This window comes from Sciurus carolinensis, chromosome 19 (genome assembly GCF_902686445.1).
Source record: "Sciurus carolinensis chromosome 19, mSciCar1.2, whole genome shotgun sequence".
Classification (NCBI taxonomy): domain Eukaryota; kingdom Metazoa; phylum Chordata; class Mammalia; order Rodentia; family Sciuridae; genus Sciurus; species Sciurus carolinensis.
The window spans coordinates 28,926,804-28,934,401 of NC_062231.1; positions in this window are offsets into that span (position 1 = coordinate 28,926,804).

The window sequence follows — 7,598 nt, forward strand, 5'->3', positions numbered from 1 at the left end:
GACCTCCGTCGCCCGCGCTTACTTACACTACCTGGGGGTGAAGGCCCGCCCTCGTCCTCTGCTCTGGGTAACGCGGACCATTAAGGACTGACTCGACTTGTCCTGATTGAATGAAGTCGAGGCGGTAAAAATAAACAAGCCCAGACGTATAAAGTCCGTGTTAAGTAACATGATAAAAAGGAAACCCGGTTCTTCCCAAAGGCTTAAAACTTCCGTTAGTACTGTGCTAAATTAGAAATTAAGTATCCGAAGCACTTTCCTTTGTTTCTTCAAATAATAGCAAAAGCATATGCAGTATTTAACACGCGCCAGGCATTATTCCAAAACGCTTTACGGGTGGTGACCCGTGTCATGCGAAGAAGAGTCTCTAGGAGAACTACTGCTTCATTATTTTATACTCTGCCCACCCGCATCAACAAGAACAGGGCTTTGGCTTTGTTTCGGTGCCAGGGCCAGGTTTTTTTGGTTTCCTCTTTGAGGCACACCCCAGTCCGGGACTGGAATTCTTTTAAAAAATGCTTCCTCAGCTAATCGGCTACCACCCTATTTTTGTCATTACAGGAAATGTAGTTTTCCTGTTAGTTCATTCTAAATAAATCATTGTAAACAAGCTTCTTTTACACTAGTTATGTACAATTAAAACATATATAGATACCTGAGAAAGATTTCTAAAAATAGATTAGTCTAATTGCAAAGATATACAAACCAAATTGCTATCACATCTACATGGTGCTGTTTTAAACAGCTACATATTGAATGGTCATTCAGACTTAGGAGAAACATGAGGAGACTTGAAAAACATGAGATTGAACTCTGTGTTACTGTAACAGGCGTTCTCAACTTTGCATTTTATCCCCAAAATCAATGTTAACATTTGATTTTTAACTTTCTGCAAATTCACATTTAACATAAATTCAAATGTCTACCAACAGACTTGCTGAAACTATGGTGTCAGCTTTCTGCTACTCCAACATAACTAAGATAACCAACTTATAAAGACAAAAGGCTTCTTTGGGCTCAGTTTTGAAGGTGTCAGGTCATGGCCTAGCTGCTTTTGGGCCTGTGGTGAGGCAGCATATCACGGTGGGGAGCACACGGAAGAGCAAAGTCACTCGGCTCAGGCTGGGGAGTGAGAGGAGGAAGGGAAGGACTGGGGCCCATCGTCCCCTCCGAGGACACAGCCCGTGACTGAAGGCCTCCCACTGGGCCCCACCTCTTAGTTTCCACTGCCTCTCAAAACACCATGCTGGCACCAAGCCTCTGGCACCTGGGCCTCTGGGGACACTCCAGATCCAAGGACAGCCTCTGGTCTTCATCAGCGCAAGGCAGAGCTGTGCAGGTCTGAATGGAGAGACGTCCCCGTGCACTACGGGGTATGTCACTGGGTGGACAAGGGATGTGTAACCCACAACTTATCCAGGAGGGAGGGGAATACGCACACGTGTGCATGCATGCACACACACACACACACACACACACACGTATCTGTACTTGATATCCCTTTAGAGATGGAAGAGTATTATTTAACGTGATCACCAGTAGGGACAGGAAGGGATATAGGACGGGGGCACACAGAAGGCAACTTCACTGAACACCCCTTAGTTACACGTGGCTTTGGAATCATGTGAATATGTGACATCATCAAACAATTTTAAATTTTAAAAAGCAATCTTGAAAACTGAGAAATGAATCAGCTGTATCTAAATGCTCTCAAGTTGTGGCCTATCACACAGCAACTCTGAACTACCCCAAGCAACTCTGAACTACCCCAAGCAACTCTGAAACATAATTTCTACATCCTTAGTAGAGACTGGAGGAATTACAAAAAAACCTATAGACACTTTTTAGTAATCAAACTGTTGGTGGCAATACTGATATTGTGGAATAAACCAAGTAAGTGCATCAAGGTGGTTATCTTTGAAGCTGAAATTTTGGACCTGCAATACAAAGGAAAGCCTGATGAGGTCGTATAATCATCCTATATTTCTGAATTTCCCTCGGGAGTCTCAACGTGAAGACTTACTCTTTCTACAAAAGTTTTTTTATGAAAACAAGTATCTCGCATAACTGTATTACAGAGGCCTAGGTGTAACCTGCCCAGTAGCAAGAAGCACCTGTTATTCCCAGGCTGTGATCTCTACAAACCATTTCCCACTAAAAGAAATGCAAACTCCAAAGAAAAATGAATGATCTTGGGTCTGGGAAGGAAATATGGAGAACAGCTGGAAGCATCCCAATTCAGGGCACAGGGAATAACAAAAGCTGTTAGGCAAGACAGGAGCCATCTGCAAACAGTCCAAAGACAGGACGCTATAAAGCATCCACAGAGGTAACTGTTGTGGACTGAAGCACAAATATGTTTAAATAATTACATTTAAAAAGACCAATCAACCAACCACATAGGCCAAAGACTTCACTGTCCATCTTTGATGGCATAAGGAAACCAATTCTTATTTTGAAACTGGTAAAGGAGAAGAATCTATCCTAATTATCCTACCCTTCCTATGAGAACTATAATGACAGTAATGACATGGTTGATGAGGTGAAGTGTCTTTTCACAGGGACATGCCAGCTACAAAGATGGAAAAGGAATGGCAAAACAGACCACCACCCTACAAACTCTGAAGTAACTGATTTAGGGAATGATCATTCCCTAACATTCCCTTGGACATTCATCTGCTGTGGAATACCACACCTCTGCCTAATGAAGTACTTTAGTCAAGAAACAACTGCCTGTAGAACCAGGTAGAGGAGACCGAACACACCAAACACAGGCAGCCACAATCCAGATGCAGGGGAATTCCACGGGACCAACAGTTCAGGTGCATCTACAAAGAGCTAGAATCACAGGGAGAGGGAGAGACAGTGGGTCAAGGGATCCAAGACACAGAGCAACAACCACAACAAGGAAGGCTTCTTTGCATCTTGATTAAAAAATGAACTTTAAAAAATAATTTAAGACAACTAGGGAAATATTAACATTGGGTATTCAATATACAGAATTAGTTTTTCAGGTGTGATAATGGTATTGTGATATTTTTAAGTCCTTAGATTTTAGGGGAGATATGTAAATATAATCCAATTACATGTCTGAAACTTGCTTCCAAGTAATGTGCAAAAGCCGGGCGCAGTGGGCGCACACCTGTAATCCCAGCCGCTCGGGAGGTGAGACAGGAGAATCACAGGTTCAAAGGCAGCCTCAGCAAGGGCAAGGCACTAAGCAACTCAGTGAGACCCTGTCTCTAAAGAAAATACAAACTAGGGCTGGGGGTGTGGCTCAGTGTTGGTGGCAATACTGGTATTGCGCCCCAAGTTCATTCCCGGTACCCTCCCCGCAAACACGTCAGGCTGTAACGGATGCCCACCAAGGTGTGAGTGAAACAGGATGAGCCACAGTCACTGAACACTTGGACATCACAACAGTGTTCTGCTTTTGCATGTTTGAAACTTTGTGTAATCAGAATTCTTACAACTGCACCAGAAGCCTGCTAAGAGGGCTAGGGTTCACTAACACCCGGACACCTGGACAGGTCCAGCAGAACTAGCTTACTGGTTCTCTCGACAGCTAACTGCTTAAGTCACAATTTAAATCTATTGAAGATTGAAGTGAATAAAATTTGGCTGAAGCTGACCTTGTGCTATAGTTGATCTGAGAAGCAGCACACATGGTTACAGGACCATCAAAGCCCAACTTGGGATGGAGACAACAGCACAAATTTGAATCCCATCTTTGTGACTTACTTGCCATATGACCTTGAACAAGTTACCTGACCTTTTTCCACTGAAAACATGGGTGATAAAGGTACCAACTTTAAAATGTTGATTTAAAGATGAACAGCAGGCACATAGATCCTTTCCAAAAAATCTTGGGACCAGATGTATTCTTCACTTTTTTTATGGAAATATGGCTGTACACCATTCACTACCACACTCCCCCAAATGAGCCCTGGGTCACCACCCCATGGCCTCACATGGCACTTCTGTAGCACATGCTGCACACACACACTGACAGCGTAAGGACTCAGTACCAAACTCTGTAGGTCAGACCTTATCACCAAAGTCAATCTGATGGCCAACAGAAAAAAGGGGTTTTGTGGCTAAGGGGTCATGATCCTACCCAAGTGCATTTCTTACAGTACTTGGGGAAACTCAAGACTGTTTCCTATCACCCACCCGAGCACAGATGTCTGAATGCTATGTGCTTTTTAAAATTACGACTATGATTTGGAAAGAGACGAATTGGGCATGGTGTTGTCTAAAACTGAAAGGAACACCTCATCCACGCTTGGCTCACCATAATCTATCAAAGCAAGAAGAGTCATTAATATTACAAAAACAGAAAAACCTCTCATTGCCTCTTGCTTAGTGTTATTTGAGGTTAAAATATTAAAAATTTAGCTTACTTGGGAGGGGGAATATGTGGGGAATTCCAGAAAGCTCTAAGAGTAAATTCTTTGTATCACAACTACAGATCACTGAAGCATTTTGAGTTTTTTGAGGAAAATTATTTAAGTCCTAAGAAGAGAGAATTTAATTTCCACTCTGTCTTGTAAGACAATCTGGCTTTGCTAGAAGGTGCAATGCACACGTAGGGCAACAGCTATTAAAAGTGGTACAGCTAATCATGGAAGAGGATGGAGTATAGTAAAAAATTTTTAAAAAATAGAGCTAGTGTATCATCAGCCATTATATTTCTTAGTACTTATCCAAAATAACAGAAAACAGAATCTGGAATAGAGCAGAGATTAGCAAACTCACCAACTCTGCAGCACTAGTGATGATACTGAGAGAGGTCGACAATCAAATGTCCATCAGCCATTAGTAGATAAAAGAAAATGTGATATAGCATGCAACAATATATATTTCAAAAACTACTTTGAAGTTACAAAGCTTCATGATACAAGCAACATGAACTAAGGAATAGAGGACACATTTTATCTGCTATTCCTGAATACAGACACAGCAGAAAACCTTTAGGCATGTCTGGATACTGTTTTAACAGTTGGGCACAGTGGCACCCACATGTGAGTCCAGCTTATTGGGAGGCTGAGGCAGGAAGATCTTGAAATCAAGGACCCGCCTGGGCAACATAGCCAGACTCTCTCCAAAAAAAAAAAAAAAAAAAAAAAATTTAAAAAAGAACAAATGGGGGGCCGGGGAGATAGCTCAGTTGGTAGAGTGCCTGCCTCGCATGCACAAGGCCCTGGGTTCAATCCCTAGCACCACAAAAAAAAAAAAAAAAAAAAAAAAAGAACAAATGACCCATCCTTACAATCACCAACAGTCCAATAGTTAATGTAAATAAGTACTTAGAATTATGTTTTCTAAGAATCTACCTTCCTTAGAGAAAAGAGGCCTAACACTAATAATACCTTAGCGTAACTCAAAAGAAAATTTGGCCTTATCCTTATTTTCTTAAAATATGAATTCCAAAGTAATATGATTTTTTTAAAACAATATCATCTTCACTCACTGGTATTCAGTACTGTTAACTATGCTAAAAATGAAATACATCATTACTATTTAAAATCTTAATCAAATCAGATCCATACACATTTACATTATCACTCCTGAGATTTAAAATAACCTGTAGTTTAAATCATACTTAGGGGTGGCTGGGATTGTGGCTCAGTGGGAGAGTGCTTGCCTGGCACACGTGAGGCACTGGGTTTGATCCTCAGCACTACATAAAAATAGATAGATAGATAAATATATAAATAAGTAAAGGTATTGTGTCCATCTACAACTAAAATATATAAAATAAAATAAATCATACTTTTAATCCTCTACAAAGCATGTGACTGAAGTTCTTAGAGTTGAAAACTGACCTAGGATCCCTAGTAGTTCAACTTTTGTTTCTGTGGAAATGAACTAGACCACAGATAAAACATCTGAAGTCAGCGGTCATTTTCTCTTCTTTTCTGCTGTTTTCTAAGTACCATAATTGCGGACTTTTAGTAAGCGTTCAAATACAACTTTTAGTTAATAAATCAAATGACAATTGAGAGAACACGAGGAAAAAACATTTCCTGACTATTCTTTGCATTTACTGAACAAAGTTCATGACTCCCTAGGTCAGAAACTGTCCACACTTAGAACAGCTGACCTGCAGTGCAGACCTGTTGGTACATTCTACCTGCTGGCCACCTGCAACTGAAGTTGTCAGGAAGAGGCCTCCCAAGCTGGAAGGTGGAGACAGTCCGCTTTCCTGTCCACACACCCGCAGTGACCGGCCCAGGCCTCTTCTACTCTGCTGTCGTACCTGCTTGTTTTCAAGAACAGAAACCTCTATTTGCAAACTGTTTGTATCAATTTAGATATGAATATCATTTTACTAGTACACAGATAGAGAAGTGTTCATGACAAATAAAACATGGCAACCAACAAGTAATACACGTTCCACCGCCTCCTGGAGTTCTTAAGAAACAGATTCAGCACCCTTCTCAACTTAGAAATGTATCAAAGAGATCATCAAAATAAGATTCAGCATGAATATCAGCTATTAATTTGTAGATAAAGTAACAGTAATATACAGCCAGAGACGTAAGTAGCTACTTGTCATTTTAAAGTTGAATGAGTTGAGCTGGAAGGCACATGCCTGTAATCCCAGTAGCTCAGGAGGCTGAGGCAGGAGGATCGCAAATTCAAGACCAGCCTCAGCAACTTAGCAAGACCCTGTCTCAAATAAAAAGGGCTCAGGATGTGGCTCAGTGCTTAAGTCCTCTGGGTTCAATCCCGGGTACCAAAAATAAATAAATAAATAAATAAATAAATAAATAAAAGTTGAAGAAGTTGACAACACTTCAAAACTTTAAGTGACCTGATTTTATTAATAAGGATTTAAAAATGTTAAATGCTATTATGTTAAAAGCAGAGGAGTTTTATTTCAATCTTTTCTCTGCAACAGGTTTATTTTTTAACTAATGAATATTCTTAAAGACCTGTTTGATAATTCCTGAACTCCTGGTTTCAAACACTCCACCGGAACTTTGTGACTCATTTCCCCATACTTTCTAATTCTGCGCACCCCCTCTTGCTAGCAATCATGTCATTCTACCCCAGAATTTTAAAAAGAAACAGGCTCACAAAAAGCTATTAGACTGCTTTTTACCACCAAAATACAGAAAATTAGCCTTATGAATGTGACTTTCACTGAAAGGATATTTATTAATGGTATAAATCACAGATCCAGTGACAGATATACTGTCTGAATACAAAAAAACAAAACTTAGTACCACTTGCCCTGGAAAGCACTCCAAATTCTTCACAGTGGCTTACCTGTAGCTGTATTCTGAAGTGCTGACGTTTAAAATGTAGTTAAAAATGAGCGTTCGTTTGCAGGTACAGTGATCCCACCTTGCATGGGGAGGTGCTGAGGCCCGGGTGGATCCTAACGCCAGACAGTTACATAACCCACACATCCCACGAGGGCCTCCCACTCCAGTTTGACACCCAAACTGTCAGCACCCTACTCCAGGACTTTGGGGCCTCAAAGTAAAGCAAGCCTCCCTGAACACCGGCACAACATGCCATGACAGCCAATCTGGTAGCTGCGATGGCCACAGAGTGGCCACTAAGTGACCACTGGCAGATGTGGA